General features: G+C 44.4%; 1 protein-coding gene across 6 annotated transcripts in view; it reads left to right on the top strand.

The window, feature by feature from the left end:
* Nucleotides 1-18,411, top strand: part of sano (serrano) — a 109,400-nt gene extending 90,989 nt beyond the window's left edge. For all 6 annotated transcript variants that reach the window (XM_069136962.1, XM_046615600.2, XM_046615626.2 and 3 more), the window contains one exon: nucleotides 17,290-18,411. The gene's annotated coding sequence lies outside the window, so the exon portion shown is untranslated. The remainder of the gene's footprint in view (nucleotides 1-17,289) is intronic.
* Nucleotides 18,412-18,634: the final 223 nt, after the last annotated feature.

Raw genomic sequence — 18,634 nt, 5'->3', positions numbered from 1 at the left:
CGGCGACATTGAACGATGAATTATAAATGTGTCGCGGTTAGCTTGCCGGGAATCATCGTGCCTGCAGACCTCGTTGTCGTTATATGCTGTTATTAGACCAGTTATCGTTCAGCCTGATCGTGAGTAACGACATCCTGGTGTGTATACCTATCAACGTCGAGCAAAAGACTGCCGCGCGTCTCTCGGGTCGTCGGGGCGTTGCGCGAAATTGAAATGTTCTCGGTTGAGCCGAAGCGCGAGGATGCAGGACAAGAGCGGGACGCGCTTAATACCGCTTCAAATCTCTACCGTAGGCATCTGCAGCTCACACAGAACTGGTTGCCGTTCCCAGGATCAAGGAAATCGGCAAGGCTCTGTGTAAAGTTAACCCGGCATGGTCTAACTCTTAACTGTTTTACCGAGCTCTTCTCTTCTCTTCTCCTCTCCTCTTTTCTTCATTCCTCGACCTCGTCATCATCATCCTCCTCCTTTTGGTCGCGATCCCTTCGGGCACCGCTAATAGTTCTGGATACCAGCAGGATGATGCGGGACGTTTCCGCGAATCCACCAGGATTCAAATGCTTATCTTTAATCTCTTTCTCGCAATCAGCCATCTCACCACTAACGATCGCTCAGCCTGCGGAAATTCAACTTAACTTCAAGTACCGCGTTCGTCTCACGAAACGAGCCGTATCATTAAAATATCCTTTCACGCGTCGATTTCGTCTCATTTCGCACAGATCAAGGGTGGAGAAGATTCAATCGAACCTCGGAAAAGAGTTGGGTGTTGTGACACTCGAATCTCGGATGCTGGGCGGCATGTGTCATCGGTTCCTTGCTCACTTTCATCCCGTAACACGCCCCCCTTTGTCAGACTCGTCCCTGCGTCGTGCAGGCGTGCGTGCGCATTGCCACACCATAGAGTGTGCATTATTTTACAGGTATCTTCGTACCCTTGCATATTCATCGCCTGAATCGTGTCCATGTGCCGTCGTTGGGTGCGACGGACGATCCCTGAGTAATTTCCTACAAGTTTGTTGCTTCTCTTGCCATTGTCTTCGTTCCGTGCAGCCTACTCATGCAGAAGTCTGCCTACGGACTCGTTCGCTGTGCGACGCCGCCCGACGCGACGTCCGAAAGTTCTGACTCACTGGCGCAATTCGATTTTTCAACCTATTTACCAACTAAAGTATCAACTATGCGAAAGGTACGCGCCAAAGACAGCCATTATTTTGTATCCTCGAAGCCTTTTAAGGCAACGCCCACCGACCGAGCCTGTTCTCTATCTTCGACGCGCATACTTTGCGCCGTAGCTCGGTCAAATTCTTCGCTCACTTCTCGACCGACAATGGGCGCAATTAATCAGAGGCTAGAATAGCGAAATTTGGTCCAATTTAGGGTTGGACGTACCCGACTTTGCTGCCTCGGCTCCTTTTAGACGTACCCACGTTTTCGACAAGCCGTCAATTCTCGACGAATGTGTGTTAGTCGGTTCGTTTTTTCTTAAGCTTTTATCTTCGGTCTATTAAAAACCTGCTTGGACAAGTTTTGCATAAGCATGGGTGTATGTGCGATGTATGTACTGTTGTACGTATCGTATAAAATTTGAATATTATCCAGTAGACACGACGAAGATACACGGTTCTATGAACTTGAAAATTAAACAACATTTGTCTCTACCGATGCGGATCGCTAGGCGAACATGAAACGAACGCTGGCAAATGTGGTTTGAGCGGCGCGTAAAGTCTATTACAGGCATAGAGTGCGTAGAAATAGGTATAACACACGTTTCACGTGGGCAGAGATCGGTAGCCTGATGGACCAACACCCGCCTTATAGTTGATCGAGAGTCAGTCAAGCGTGACGCCTACGTGCTACCACTCCGATTTATCATTAACGAACTTTCATACGGTCACCGACTTACTGCCTGTGCACTGTGAACCACCGAGCGATACGAGATTTATACGAGCTGTAACGCGCAAAGATGGTACACAGGTACAACTCTTCCCTCGCGTATTCTCCGAGATGAATTATTCTTTGCTTCTCTCGGGAGTTGAATACGTAAAAAACATTTTTTCCCTACCAACGGTTACGCCAAGGTTGTATACTCGCAACTCCCAGAGCTTCTTTCGACTTTTTTGCCTCGCCTCGACCGCAGTTTTGTCCCGGTGAGAAGGTGCGGAGAGCTTCGTCGAATTTGCCCGAGAAAATTCCCGGCCTCTGTCTATCGTAAATCACAAGTGCCAGAGTAAATAATAGCTGAAAGATGAGCGAGCTGCAAGTCTGCAAATTTACCGAGTAAACATACGGAGATCGCGCACACTGTGCATGCCAGGGGAAGGTGATCTTTGAGTGTCTCATTTTCTAATTAGTTTTCGTTACACCTTCACTCTCTCGACACGGTGAAGATTTACCTACCCGCAAGTGATCTTCTTTCTTGCGTGCTTCGAAGCACGTTGCGGGCAACCACGTTCTTTTTTTCAAAAACTTATCTCGCCACGGACCCGTTACGTAATTTCTGAGGGATGAAGCGCTGGATGATAGCTGCGAGCGTTACAGGATCAAGTCGGGCAAAAACCACTCTATACAACGGTTGCAAAAAGTGCTTTGGATCAGCGCTACGTTTCTCCGCGTCCGTCGAGGCTTGTGGTTGATAGTTTCCGCGTTGACGACGAGTGAACGATCCGTCTGCAACAGGGTCAGGGGTTTCTCATCCTTGTCTTCGTCAAACGTCGACACGATTGTCAAGAACAGAAATAGAATAATAATAGCAGTGGATGTGCACGTTGTAGATTTATAAAAGATCCCGAACATTTAGATAATACGGTTGAAGCTCGCGATTAATTTCGTGTAAGATTTGGTAAAATCGAGGTCGGGCAATATTATACGAGTCCAAATTTTAGACGAAAACTCTCTAATCGTATCCGGTTACTCAGATATTATTTGCCGAGATTCTCAATGTCACGATAGTTACTGGAATCGTGGTCTGTCAGAAAAATCGACGACCAACTAACTGCATAAAAATGACTGAAGCGGATGCTTCAGGTGTACTGGCCGCTGGTCTCGTGTTCAGTGGCGAATCGGGTATCGCATTCGTTTACCACAGTTTTATCTATTTTATTATTATTTTAACCGTTATATCGTTACCATCCAATTTTTCACGAATCATTCGCCTATTCCGTAATCAGACGATCTGAAATCTTTTACAGATTTGACAATGGGTAAAAATTCTCATCATGGGTAAATAGACACGTTATAATTCCACACTTTGCACACAATAATCATGCTCCACAGTATAACATTTACCCGAACTCCACATGTTTGTAATTCTTTGATCCAGTAGTTCGGTAAAAGTATTTTACGAACTTTTAACATTGAAGTTGAGGTTGATCTTACACGAAAGAGGGAGGGGGGGGGGGGGGGGGGGAACCAAAGAAAGCTGGAGGGTTCATTCTTTTTTCATACAAAACGATATTGATATATGAAAAATTCAATTCACGAACTTCTTGACGTTTATTACAAATTGTACAAAAGTTCGAATAGAATTTATTTTTTACGGTACGTATATATTCTACAGCATTGATAGAATGCTGCTAATAATAAAATACTTCTACTCGGAATCTGTCAGCCGATTACTACAATCTTATACAAAAGTAAGCTTAGTTGTGTGAATATCCGATGCTGGTATAATCGACGTGTGAAGATGGTCCTGACTCGCTTCACCGAATCGCGGAGGACGTCACTTAATATTGAAAGGACGCAATACCCATCTACCTGGAATCACATGCGATCTGCATTTTACATGGATACCCCGTAAGCGGATACTCGGCAGATTTTTCCTCGCAATCATGCTGCGGTATCCCGTGAATCGACGCGCAAGGAACCTTCCGTCAATCGCGTTATTCGCTCCTTTTCATCGCTTTGCTCCTCACTCGTCACTTCGGTTGGTCAGGTGCGATTATGAAACATCGCTGATGTCGATCGATATTAATCGATATTCCAATCGACGGATTTCGCCCCGAGGCGTCGGGCTGGTAATATCCTTTCATAACGGTACTCTGATCGTTCCCCGCTGTCGTACGTGGACGTTGAGAAAATAAACCAGGTCTATTCGACGCGAAGACACCTTCCTTTTCTCGTACCGATAACTCGAACCTGCCAATCGGCACATCCGCGACCTTGAACTTTGCCCCAACACAACGTGGCGCCTTTGGCAAACCGAGTTCGTTCCCATCAAATCCGCACTGTATTACAACCGTGATAGAGCCAACGTGGGTAATGGCCGATGGACTTGGAGCAAAGGGCAACGGTTATTTCCTATTTTTATCCATTTGTCCATTGGTTTCTTTAATTCCAATTCTGCCCGGGAAAATTCTCAAAGTGAAAAAACTGGGCGTCCTTCGGTACTGAGAAGGTAACTCTCCGGAGTACCCGAAGGGATGAAAACGACGAAGCGAAGCGGACATGCGAATTCGTAACAGAGAGTATTAAATTCTTGTAGCAAAATTAAGAGTTCCGTCAGTCTGTTGCCGAGAAATTTCACTGGCTGTTCACGTGTGTGGTGTAAACGCTTCATTTTATGTCGCCTGCACTATACCGTTTGTGACCACCCTCCTGGAATTCTGTATTTATTAATTTCTCTTCTGATAATTTCAATTATTCGATTCGTGACTAAAACAGCCGACCTTGAACGACCTTTGGAAAGAGGTTTTGTAATACTTGGCATAGACTGTGCTGCTTGAAAATTGGTGCTTTCGTGGATCAAGGCTTCTCCGAATCATTCCTGGCCATAACCTAAGATCAAACGTTACATAACGAATATGTCTAAAAGTGATAACAATAACTATCCCAACACCAAACGCTTCACGTTTCGGTTTGGTCAAATTGCGAAGTCGACTCGGCCCATTTCACCGACTTACGAGACCTTCCAGACGGTTCAAAGGTTTTTTAACGGGTCAGATTTTTTTTGGGCTCGGGTTACAGAACGGAATATAGCAGGACGAGCAAAAGTGCGCAAGGTCGAATAAAGTGCAGACGTTATTGTCGCGGAGTTCCTCACCGACAGCTGCTCGTTACGGAGGGACGTTTGCTTGCAGGACTCGTCGTCTCCTGGCCACGCCTCGCGTCCTGACAGTCTGCCTTCTTTCCTTCCTTCCTTCCTTCCTTCCTTCCTTCCTTCCTTTTTTCCTTCGCCTCTTGATGCCGCCGCCCGTAGCATAACTGATATATTGGCAGCCGTTCAGCAGGTGTGCGTGTGTGTGTTAATAGCGAAAACTCGGAACGGTTCGCAAGTAGGTACGAATGAACAATTTCGAGCCAGAGCAATAGTTTGCGAAAAATCATGTGGGCGTAGATATTGCACGGTATTAGACGGCTGGAATTAATTGTCCGTGACGTGGACGGCGGGCCCCTTATGTCGCCCCCTCGAACCGGACTTAGTTTGTCCTGAGCAGGCGTCCGGCCGCGATCAACGGCACCGTTGTTTCAAACTGCACCAAGAAGTTGAGAGAAGCAAAAAGTAAAAGTCGGACTCGAAGAGTTATCTCGCAAGTCCTTCGGTCGAGCTTTGATAAAGCTGTAATTCTCATACTCGCGAGCTTAATGCGAATGCGGTTCTCCGTCGTATCGCCGTGTGGGGGGAACGTTAACGACAAGTTACTTGCGCGGAGTTGAGAGGGGTAAATATCGAGTCGGATGAGGGGAATCGAGGTAGGGAAAAGCCCAAGCTGCGTTTCGCGCGAACAAGCGGCGAGCAGCTTTCCTACTCTGGGAACGTCCGAGCCTTCGGGCTTTCTTGGAGCTGGATAAAAACGATCGCTGACTGCTTTCTTTACACCTCGCTACGGAATGCTCGGTCAACAACGCGCTTTTCTTTTTCACATTAATCTGGGCTCGTTGAGCAAGCTTCTTACACCGTGCGTTAACTTTTGTAGCTTTTTATCCCTGCAACGCGCCAGGTAGCTGCTGCGGGTACGAGGACCACCGTTTTGCTAGAAATACCCGCGCATCACACTTTACGTTATGTTCCTCTAGATCAGGATCCATCGTGTCGATCCTCGCAGATAATCTTTGCGCGCGCGTGTGTAGCTGGCGCACGTGTCTCGCCATTTCGCCCACGGTTTCGCCCGCATCCCCTGTAATTTTGTCCTTCGTTTTGTTCTCCCGTTCATTTTATCACATTTTTATATCATGACTGATCGCGAATTATTTTTTTCCTTACATCCTTGAGCGAGATTTACGGCGATCGTTAGGAATTTTCAACCCTGCGACATTTCATTGTGAACATTAAGTTCAGAATTCTAGAAGTGACAGTACGGAATAAATTTGGCGATTCGCCCTTTGCAGCTGATTGTAACGATCTTGCGTTACGGAACAAAACACGGGGTTTGTTGAGCGTCAAGAAATGATCCAACAGACACAAATAAATTAAGCAGTGAAAAATTCTTTTATTCGTAATACATTGTTCTTAGACAGAAGTCAGAAACAAGACTGTTTTTACGATAAGGTTGGTTGACGCAGCAACCTAATTAATTTCGTGACATACGAAAGCTTTTATCCGTCTTCTATCTGTGACAACTACTAGATCAGAAATGGGGGCAAAACGGGTCAGTTCACCCTTTGTAACAATCTAATAGATTGAATTCAATTTCAGTATACGACGAAGATCTAGTACGGCTGCGGTGTGTATTTCGGTCGTGAAGTACACGAAACGTTATTTGAACGGTAGTGTACAATTAATAAAAATCTTTCCTTTGGATTACGTTGTAATTATCATCGCGGTAACAGCCGTGCTGCTCGTGTGTGTAATATGACAAAGGTAGGCAAGTACTTACGAAACAGCCTGAACTTGGTCACGAATAAGGGGACAAACTGGAGTTAAGTAGCGTTCGGTGAAGGTGGCCCCAATTAGCAACGACCTTTGTGGCGTGCCGTAGGTGAAACGAGGCTAGTTGCGGTTCTGGCGCAGAGAACCCGAGGTGGAGTAAATCGCTAGATGTGAACTAACTGAAGCCGGGAGAGAAAACTCTATTTTTATAGTTTTTTTCACGTTCGTTAACAATCCATTGTTGCCAATGCCATTTCACAGGGTGCCTGCAAAGTGGCTGCGGCACATTCTGCGATAAAACTCTTAGCGGCTCGGCGCGTGTGACATTGTAAATTAGGACACTGGATTTTTGCTAATTATCAAGGAAAAATTACCCGTCTAGGTACTCGTGGGAACTGACTTTTTACCAACTTTTTATCAACTTGCCGCGTTGGCCCGTTCAGTCAGCGGAATTTCCGCCATAGCTATAGCCACGAATGTGCATTAGTAATGAACTTTAGGATATTTTAGACTCAGTTTTTATCTTTCGCTTTTAATTTTTATTAAAAATTCGTAACACATTTACACGACAGAGGTTCTACTTTTAGAGACTAGTGTCCCGTGGGAATTTAATTCAGACTAATTATCAATTTGAAATCTTATAACTACAAGCGAGTCAAAATGAAGGTATGATACATTCAATTGTTATCCTGATCACTTAATTGCTTCCGCGAAAAAAATTTGGTTCAAAACCTGTTCGCATGGGTTACCCGTGCTTGTTAAGAAACGTTCGTAGAGCAGATTGGCAAGGCTGCAAGATTATACTTGATAGTGAAGAGAAAAAGAAACATCACGTGAAATTGAGGAGAAATGGCTGCTAGAACCGTTTTGAACTAAACCAAGAAATAACCGTAGAGATTGAATTAACCCGAGTTGGATTAATACGAGTTGGGCGTGAAGTGAATTGGCGGTTATAAATTCTTCTCCATTTTTGAACATCCGATATCGAATCGAGATCGAGACTAGACGCTGTTAAGGGGGATCCAAATTGTTCGACTACGTGAATCGACCGTCTCTTTAACCGTTATACATACTTCCAAAGAAACACGCGCGAACGAACGAACGATTGGAGTGACAATGCCTTATTAATATTGGCGGTTTAACGACCTTTTATCCGCGGCGAGGAGAAAGAACAAACAAGATTCATTGTCCGAGATGGAGGAACCAGTACGAACGACTCCATTGTGTATCGGTCAACGAGTCCTTGTCGTTCGACGATCAAGTTTACTATAAAAAATTAAATACGTCTACCCGAGTACGAAACACAGAGTCGGGGTGTTTATCCGAACCAGTAACTCTCTTCAAGCAAGTAAGTAGTTACAATCCGGGCATCTCACAATCAGACGCATACAGACACGGTGGGCACACAGTCTGCATGTGAATCGTGATCTGGGTCGCCTGATTGCAACAATGCGCTTTGTGCGCTGTTTGCTCTAGACTCCGGACTCTAAACTCCGTCATCCAACTAGTCTCTGGCCTAGGAACACGGTGACACAATAGATGCAGTCTATAAAGAGGGCTGCTATGGGAGTCACGGTGGTGAAGGAGTTGTCGCTTGTTACGTGTATCATTGTTGAGTTGTTACGATACGTTATACGCAACGTTAGCTAAATCCGTCGTAATCAGTTTTCACCACCGAGTTGCTGTCTGAAAACTCTGCAGGAGCTAAAATCTTCAGTTTTCATTCGGAACGGAAGAATGTAAGCGACGAGTCTCGGATAAATTGAAATAGGTTTACCTCGAGCTATCACGGATTTCTGATATTCTCTCTTAACCAATTACACGCCATCTAGATTCACATCGTATCTGTACGAATACATTGATGCTGCTGTGCGCCGTACGATATACATCCTGCAACAACGTACAATCATTCGCTAGCAGCTAATCTATACATCGAATTTTTTCCCCCCGTCAAACACACCTGGCTATAATGCAATAATAATTGTTTCTATGTCGCATCTTTTTATTTGTCAATTATAACTACAAGGCTGTATCTCCGTGTGCCAGGATAGATATTCGCTGTCGATTTCGCGGGGCAATTAATCAATCTACCGACCCGTATACATGCACGCATAATCTACCGCGCGTGTTATACGGGGTGACTCGTACGAATGAATTGTCGTCGACTCGCAAGTACAGTGAATTCTTTGGTAATGAAAACGCGGCGCATTGTTCCTGAATTCACCGGCAAGACAGAGGCAATGAAGAAAGAAAATCGACCACGATGCGATTTCGCAAAGGTATAATTACATTGCGAGAGTGTGCGAGAAAAGTGGACTGCCGAATTTGCGTTTTCATTCGGAACAAACCGGAAGTTCCATTCGGCAAACCGGCTTCCTCCGAATGACAATCGAACGCGACCAGCCTGCGGAGAGTTCTCCTTAATCAAACGAAATCGGGTCGAGCATAAGTGAAATGTGAGAAACCGCTTGTGCAATCGGAGAAGTAACCATATAAAGTTGAGACAGTCCGTGTAACGCGGGTTTAGCGCGGCGCATGGCCGTTTCGGTAAATATATCTAAGCTCGTAGGCGTTGTACGTACATAATCGATTGTCTTCGCAGTCGAAAGTCCCGCGTCATTTAGCGGATTGGCACACGCTAAGGAGAGTTCGATCTAACGCAATTGCCCAATGCCGATGTGTCAGCGATCATTCTGTTACTCACGACTCAAGTCGCCTTTGTAACGATGTTGACAAAGTCACTCGAAACTGTTCCCAATGCGTGTTTTCAATACTCAACAGCGGCCCGATACGGATGCAACAGCTACGGTATCGAGTGGAAAACGATCAATCCTGATCGATAGTACATCTGTATAAGAATTATAATAAGATGCGCAATGGTGTGTAGGAGGTATGAGAGACGCGGATATCCGTCGGTCTGCGAGAGGAAGCTGGTCGTTTTAATTGAATGAATGGCGTATCGAAAGCAATTTTCTTTAGAAAGCGTGGAGCTATAATTAGATGACGAATCGCCGGGGTTGATTGAACGATTTCGATGTCACAGAGATTTTCTTGACACCGATTGATCTCGTTAGAACCAAAATACAGCGATGATCATAACTTCATTCATTTTATATCTCTTACACGTTATGTATATATATGTATATATGTATGTATCACGGGTATATTATACGCACATGTTATATTCGGTATCTCAACTGTTACGCAATGATGAACTTGTATTTTAACGTCAAGATGACAGATCACCTTGATTGATATTACAACGGTTTCCTCGACTTTACACATCTAATTTACATTAACATATGTACAGGTCGTTGTGCGTTCGTTGGATACCTTATTCACCTCTAATTTTTATTTACCTCTTTTTGTATTTCTTATATTCTAACGCTTGTCACGCAACCACTTTCCTTGATCACTTCGAGTGAAGGAACTTGTTGTCCTTGAAATATTAGAATTCGGAAGCTCGTTGAACTCTTGCGCAAACTTCTTCGAATGCTAATTTCTCCTATCTTTATTTATTCGTCTTCATTTCACACCGTGAACGCAGCTATCAACGTCATACTTACAGTGTATTTGGATTCGTTTTTATTTCCTTTTTACATCCATCACTTACGGATAAGGTCGCTCATTTGTGCAGACATACGTCAAACATTCACCCCCCCGTTTAGTGTACACCTAGTGTGATCAGGCGGCTACAAGGAACCGTAAGAATAATTACAGTACGAATAACTAGAAAGTGAACTCTAAAGAATCACTCTCTCGACAAGAGTTCGAAGAAAGAATTTTCATTTCCGTAAATAACTAAATGTGGAAAAATAACTCGAAACCCAGTAATCGTAAAATGTTCGTTGAAACCCTCAAGTCGACTGAAACAAGTTGAATTTTTGACGGGTCTCGCGACTAATTCGTGACTAATTTCTGCAGAAATATCGAACGAACTTGTCGAACAACCGCAAGGTTGGAAAGGTTTTTGCCATCGCTCTGAGCAGGGTGCGTTGTACCTACGCAACGTGCACGCATCGCTGTGCGTACGTACCTACGTACACGGTACGTGCAGTACGTATGCACGGACGTCGGTAGAGATACTTAGAAACGGACACGGCAGCAGGGACCCGGACGGACATCTGGACACACGCGTATATATACGCGCACCGCGCTCAGGGGGCGTTGAACTTGCGGTGGGCCCCGGGATTCGACGGTGCTCGACGAAGAGTTTCGGTAATAAACCCATTGTTGCACCTGCCTGTGTTTCATGCGAGCTCGGTATACGCTGTATAAGGTACATACCCCGACCACTCTACGTACGTACGAGAAACCGACGGAAAACACTATCGGCGTTGGGCTTCGTGACACGCTTCACGAGCGGTACGTGGATCCGGCTCCAATAACGCGTTCGCATCGAAAGAACGAACGGACTCTTCGTAAATGAGAAAAATTTTCACCATTCGGAACGAACGACGACCACTTGCGGACTTGCTAATGATCGGCAAATGATTGGCAAACGCGTATCACGTACGAAAGATTTCAAATAATTAAGTTGAAAATCGATATGCCATGGTGGCATTGTTTTCTATTGTAAATCGCGCAATTGATCGGGCGATTCTTGAGAGCGAAAAGTATTAGCTAGTTTAGCAACGGTGCGAAGCCTGCGGGTAGATGAGAAAAGAAAGAAGAAATTGCTCCACTCAACTGCGATGATAATTACTACCGAATTTAAGTATGCGGTGAATCTTCTCTTGGCACTCAGAGTCGCATACTTGTAACATTGTAGAGATCAGGGACTTGGCGCACGAAGGTAATTAACTGGAAATCCAGATCTTGCTGGTAGGGCGATGACGATGATAGTAAAAATACTAACAATAATGATTGTGGCAAAAATAACGTAGCAACGACGACGACGACGAGCCTGATGATAATTATGATGATAACAAGGATAATAAAGCAAATGGTAGAAAAGTGGAATAACCTATACGCAGAGCTTGCGGTCAGCGGCAACGGGCGAGTCGGCCGGATTGGAGCGTTGATTTGTGGCCTAACCCCGGACTCGCGCGAACACGTACCTACCTACCTTACACACACGAACACAGAGACAGGGTGCAGCAGCCGGAGTGCCGCGTATGGACTATCTCCAAACTTGTTTCACCCGACAAAATGTAGCCTGCAGTTTACATACGGTGTTCAACGTCCGCTTCGAGACGCCGGTTGGACTGTCTGCAAATGCCTGAGCATCTGTAACTTGGGGGGAGGGATATATTATAAGTATAAGAGGAGAGTCGCCGACTGGCGATGACTTACGAAAACGTCCCGCAACATGCCAGTAATTACACCCTTCGTCGTATGATAAACGCGTAAGACGACGATGATGATGATTATCGAGTCGATGCAAACTTTGTTTGTTCCCCCGATGGAAGAGCCCTCTTTGCTCATCCACCGATTCCCTGGCGACGAACAAAAAACTTGCGATGCACGTCGAGCTCCTTCTACCTTCTACCTTCCAACTTCTGCTTCTTCTTCTTCTTCTTATCTTCACTCCCCGAATCGGTGTGAGCTCGGCCTTATTACACATGTATATACAGATATCTCGCTCGCCCTTAGGCTCATCCGTGTGTGTGCAACCGGCTGTGCAACGCCTCTACATACGTCCTCGCATGCCTGTGAATATGGATATGAATATGACGGTACCCACAGCGTGGGTCGCTTTGTTCCGCCACGGGTATCTATCTATCTCTTGTGCGCGATGCATGCATTGACGTAGCCTCGCCCCACACCTGTGGTACACTCTACGAGTAACACATTACAGGTACGGCAACGCGTGCGGCTTGACCGCAAAAACGTTCATTCCGACTGCCTCTTAATTTTTAACAATATTATTTAATTTATTTAACCTTCGATTTGTTGTCTCGGTCGAATACGTCGGTCTGATGCAGAAACTCGCTGTGATTAGCAAGCGTATGCGAATTTAAAAATAAACTCGGATTCAGCGTTGAATCGAATCTTGAAAGCCGGCAACAATATATTCTGGCTGTAATGTACCTGGAATCTCGTCGGGATTTGAACCGAGCTTGGCTCACAGACTGTGGAAAAAAATTCGGCGCGGCCAAGTGTATTGTCATAAATTATGTGCTTCTAAATTAGCGAAGAACCAAACGTCTTCACCCGCAATATCTTACAATTTTTATACTCGTAAAAACTATTCATTTGCATAATAACCGATGTGTTTCTCGAGTTTAGTTTGAAACATCCTTTAACGAATCCTGGATAAGGAGTATAAAAATATGAATTGTTAAACATTTTCGCCGCGGCGAGATCAAGGTTCGTCCAATTATTGATTAAATTCCTTAAAATCTCTGGGCGCGCGCGGCAAATTATTATTATACGTATGTTATAAAATAAAGATGCATACTAACGCTTTTCGTTAACATGCACATAAGTATACGTATACGTAACCGTTCGGGTTCCGCGTGGGACTGAGTTTGCCGTCGCTGATAATGAGCACGCAAGTTCGTTGCCATTGTCCGACCACGTACGGCAATCCGCAAAGGGGTTATTATTTCGGCAAAGTGTGGTTCCGCACCGCACCACGTGCCTTCGTATCCGTCGGTCCTTTCGTCCGGTCAGCTGCTCGTCGATCCGTGGCTGTTCCTATGCCATTCCTGTTATTGCCACGTTATATCACTGTCCTTATCATTATCATCGTCGTCGTCGCCGTCGTTGTTTTTGTTATTATTATCATCATTATGGTACCACGGTTGTATCACCGTTGCAATTGTTATTATTGCATACCCATATTATAGCTATATCCGCCGTTACAGCGTTGAGGGAAATAAAAGGGGGTCTCTTTTATATCTCCTCGGCAGCTCTCGAAGCCGCCTGATCCTCCTCGCCTGCACCCTCGACCGTCATGCCCTTGACCCTTGACCCCTGACCCTTGAACCTTGTGACCCATGAACATGCACAGAAACACAGACACGCACACCTACACTCAGTCCTTGTCGCTCGGGCTTCTCTCACCTCTGCTCTTAACCAATTTATTTTCCGACGTGGTTCTTCCACAGCAACGCCTGCATCCTTATAACCACGAAAACTTTGGCTCACGTTGCTGGCCAAAGTTTGAAAGCCGCGGTTTTTAGTGAAATTCATATTTATGTATACGCACGTTGATTACGTATTTACGCTATCCACGTACAATATTTTGTTCTGATATATATATCGTTCCCTTTTTATCGCATACGTCAAGGTACAGTTTAGCGATCGCTTTTAAATAGTACCTCTGATTGTAAGCCTATCACGGTAATATGTATATTTGAAAGTGCAGAAATATCTTGAAGAAAATTCTCATTTCTTAATCAAACACGAACAGTTTACAAGCTTCGCCTAACCGTCGATTCGACATTTGGTTTGATTGCGTTAAAAAAGACAAGGAGCCATCGGTGCAGGTTCGCGTTCAATCTGTTCCAATAATAAACTTCGGGTCGTTTTCTTCGGATGCCCGCAGGAAGTCTAAATTACTCGATGCGAATTGACAAATAGCGGTGCGTGAATGAACAATAGAATCGGTTTAAACGGAGAACGGTACCTATAACCTACCATGAAACGGCTAGCGTTACGGGGGTGTTTCCTTTTTCGTAGCTGATTAAAATCCGGAGGATACTCCGTCGCTTCTTGAAAATTAATTAAATCCCCGTCCCTCCCTCACGTCAGTCAATTCGATTTAATTGTACGTCCGGCTCTGTAGGCTCAGAGCTTCGGATAATACAACGTACGTACAAACTTTACAAGGCTGATCAATGATGAATCCCGAAGGTATTTGGCGGACAGCCGTCATCGAGAATATCCTTTTTTTTTTTTTTTGCTTTTTAACTCTGATATTTCGTTTATTTTCTATGTTTTTTTGGCAACCGCGCGAGCTTGATCGCGTCGATGAACAAAACGTCCCTCTCTTCACTTTAATTATTAATCAATGCTTTGCGGGCCTCGTCTTATACTCATCCTCTAATTTACTCTGTATCTTTTGTTTACTTCACGACGCGGTCTTTCTACACGCGCGTGATTTTCCTACGATTACGGATATGTTACGCTTGATTTTCCTTCATATCGCTTTGTCACGACATGCTCTTTTACCCATTTAGTTCCAGTTACCTGCGATAAAGCTTTTCACAGTCACAACTGTTATTTAACTTAACGCACGCCGTGTTCCTCACCTAACAATACGACTCTTCCGTCTTACCGTGTAGACGGGCGTATACTCTAAGCGTATTAGATGTGTAATAATATATAGGTACGCATTAATTCACGCAATAGAGTCGTTTCACGATAGACAGCACACTATTGAAACGGTCATGTTTTTAAATTTTATCAAAATTTGTAAATACATTGTCGTTGACTGGAGAAAAATTTCTCGAACATTTTTTTTAAGCTAATACGAGGAACAAGCTGGTATTTGATTTAGAATCTTAGGTTACGTAGATCATGGTGAAAAATCCATGTAAACACTTATAAATACCGATGAAAGAAAAAGTTTCGTCTTAAAGGAAATAAAATTCATATTCATGCCTCGACGGGCAATTCCATTAGCTTCAAAATTAGTCTCATTCGAACCTTGTACGAGAAATAGGTCCGGAGACACGAGTGTTTAACGATCATCATACGTGACTGTTTTGCAGATTTTTTTGAAATTGAGACCAGAGACAAGATATGTACTAACTTTTGGAAATATCAATGTAAATTTTACCCCAAACGTGCGCTGTTTGCCGTAGACTAACTCAGTGAGAGTTGAAAAAGCAGATGGATAAAAAAAAAAAAAAAAACACTTGAACACATTACTTCGGAAAAATTATGACAGGGACGTAGGGCTTGCGCTCTATTGCTTTCTACACCATTGATTTGTCGAAGACTTGAGTTCGCGAGTACACAGAGTTGCAAAGTGGTAAAGCGATCGCGCTCAAGACGGGACAGAAACTTTCTGTCATTCTTGTGAGTCCGATTCACTTATTTTCCATGAACAACGCAAAGCTCAGCTTTCGCAACGGCAGTCCAAAACGAATTCAAGCTGACCAGAGGCGGATTAGTTTCCCTTGAAATAAATAATATTACGTTCCACTTATTATACACGTGTTTGATCTGAATTCAGGGTACATTATAAGCTAGTCGAAAATATTTGAAATTGAAATAGAAGTGGATTGCGCGGAAGGAAGCGTGAGAAGCACGCGAATCACCATTCAAGCTTGAAACGCGTTTTATTCTGCACGACTCGTGCCCATACACATTAACACGCTCACACACGCACACCCTGAAATAGAAACAACTCGAATATAAACAGCCTTCCGTCACGCGACTGCGATACCGCATCCAGGTCATGCGTTTCTTATCCAAAGCCGAACCCGGTAATTACAGACAATTGAGTGGGGGATTTTTACGTGTTTTTAATCACCACCACCATAGGCCAGCGTCCTGTAAGGTGGACGGCTAACCATTTCATTTCTTCTCGGGCCGGACACGCATTATGCAAAGATTTATCCGCCGGGGAAGCTTATATTACAGATAGGGTAAATAGTATAAGAATCCGACGTATCATATCCGTACAGCCGGGTCTGTAATATACGCAGCTTCGAAATCGTGTGTCCAGAGCATCCCTGCCACGACACGTTGCCTCTACCTGCGCCCCGTGCTCCGCGCGTTCAGGATATATAAGTCAAATGTCGAAGGCGTGGCATGCAGTCGGGGCTAATTTCTTGGCGACTCTATTTCTGGTACACCGAGCATTTACCTATACGCCGCTCGGCTAAGGAATCGCGGAGTACGGCCAGTGACTATTATCATTACGCGAGCCGAGATACGATCAAACTGTCCGTAATAACAGCCGCGAACCCCCCAGCGTCCAGCTATGGACCGAACGGACTCCTGCCTGAACGAAGGGATGTGTTTATTAAATTATATCAAATTATTAGCTGAGGTGCCTGCGCGGATCGACTCGATATACGCGTGTATGCGCCTACATTATACCATAGCTATGGCGCAACGCCGAAACCCGGGTATTATTGTTTCGTTTTTCGTATTTGCGAAAAGTCGCGATCGGGTTAGGACTTAGGACGGGGGTTAGCCGTACATGGAAACCCGGTATTTCTGCCATCTGAAAACTGAATATTTTATGCTAAAACGTTGCTGTTTTTTTAAACCCCGCCCCGAAACAGATCGGCGATCATTGATAATCCGTAATTTGCCAAGTTGATCCCGTCTCTTCTTCATCCTTGGGAAGTTAATGGGACCTACTTTGCGTCAGCTGGTTCGTTGTCGGTAAATTGAAGGGCTCGCGATCATTTCTCCGCTCAATATACACCCGGCATATGTAATCTTCCTCCGTCTCAACCCGCGTTCGATCCCCGGCGTCGGCTTCTCCGCTCCGTCAGACATCTAATATCTTACCGAAGAATCACGTCGGCGCTGCTTGTACTAATATTCTCCTCTTCGCCCTTTGTGCATTCCAGATTCGTGTGACCCATGAAGGACCAATGAAGGCGCAGAGCGGCCACCACGAGGGAAAAAGACACAGTACTCAAACCTCATCGAAAATCAAAATTCGTAGCCAGAGCTCAAGAAAGACGCAGAGACGATAGGGGAGGAATTAGGGTTGGGGGAGCTGCTATCCCCTCAGATCTTCGTTTAATTATTAATTATGCACTTCACGCAGACCATTCTCACAAAACTTCTCGACTTACCTACATTACGAACGCTCGTATTCTGTCTCTGACGCACGCGAGGACCAATATCGGCACATTTAGACAACGTTTACTGGTAGTACAGAGCTTTGGCTGGTACGTACATTTTTATCTATAGCTTTGATTGAAAAACTTTCACTTCGTTCGGACGAAGTATTTTTCACTGAGGCAATGAATTTTAGCAAAACTCAATTATCCAATGTTGCGCGCGTGTTATACGATCGATGCAGCGTGATAATAATATCGAGATTGTTTTCATAAAGTGCCGTTCCATATGCGGAATCTCCTCTCGCAACGTCAGTGGAATGTTACGAGAAAAAATAAATTCAAATAATGAATAATATACACCCATATAGTATCGCCTCGTACGAGTATGGGGTTAAAAATAGTATAAAAACGAGTTGATTATGAGCAAAAGTAGAGACGGAAAGAGGGGTGAAGGGGGAGGGGGAGGGGGGGGGGGGGGAGGGCAAAAAGAATGACACGTGGAAGAGAGAGAGAGAGAGAGAGAGAGAGAGAGAGAGAGAGAGAGAGAGAGAGAAAGAAAGCGTAGGTGAGGACATGAATGCCATAATAATGACCAAGTTTTTGTGGTCGTACTTAAGTCATACTTTATTATAGCTTTTAGCGAATACACGATTTTATTTCACATTCCATTATCAGAATATCTTACTATTATCCAAAGCAGATTAATACAGATGGCTTATGCACTCGATGGGCTATAATACATAGTACAGATATCTATTAGTGCCTAATCTTCTGGGCGGAGAATTGTTAACTTGCAACCGCAGTATTAGCTAGTATAATATTTATTATACTTGTTGTACGTAGGACTTGATTGCGGTGACCGTAGATACCTTGAAATTAAAGAACGAAACTACAAAAGCACATGATGGAAACCAAAAAATTCAACGGTGTATGGATGTTTACGGTACTGGTCCATAAACTGGTGGTGACATAAGCCGTCTGCGTTACTTTGTATTATCGTCGCTATATCCCACTTTATGCTATCTCCGTACACGATATCCGATAAACGTATCTCGGTTTAGGCTTAAATTTGTGTTTGGGACCTGCGTCCGCCTTCATAGCTCAAGTACTTACGCTTACTTGAGTT

This window comes from Neodiprion pinetum, chromosome 1 (genome assembly GCF_021155775.2).
Source record: "Neodiprion pinetum isolate iyNeoPine1 chromosome 1, iyNeoPine1.2, whole genome shotgun sequence".
NCBI classification, from domain to species: Eukaryota; Metazoa; Arthropoda; class Insecta; order Hymenoptera; family Diprionidae; genus Neodiprion; species Neodiprion pinetum.
The sequence above is the reverse complement of the archived record's forward strand: the minus strand, read 5'-3'. Positions and strand labels throughout refer to the sequence as shown.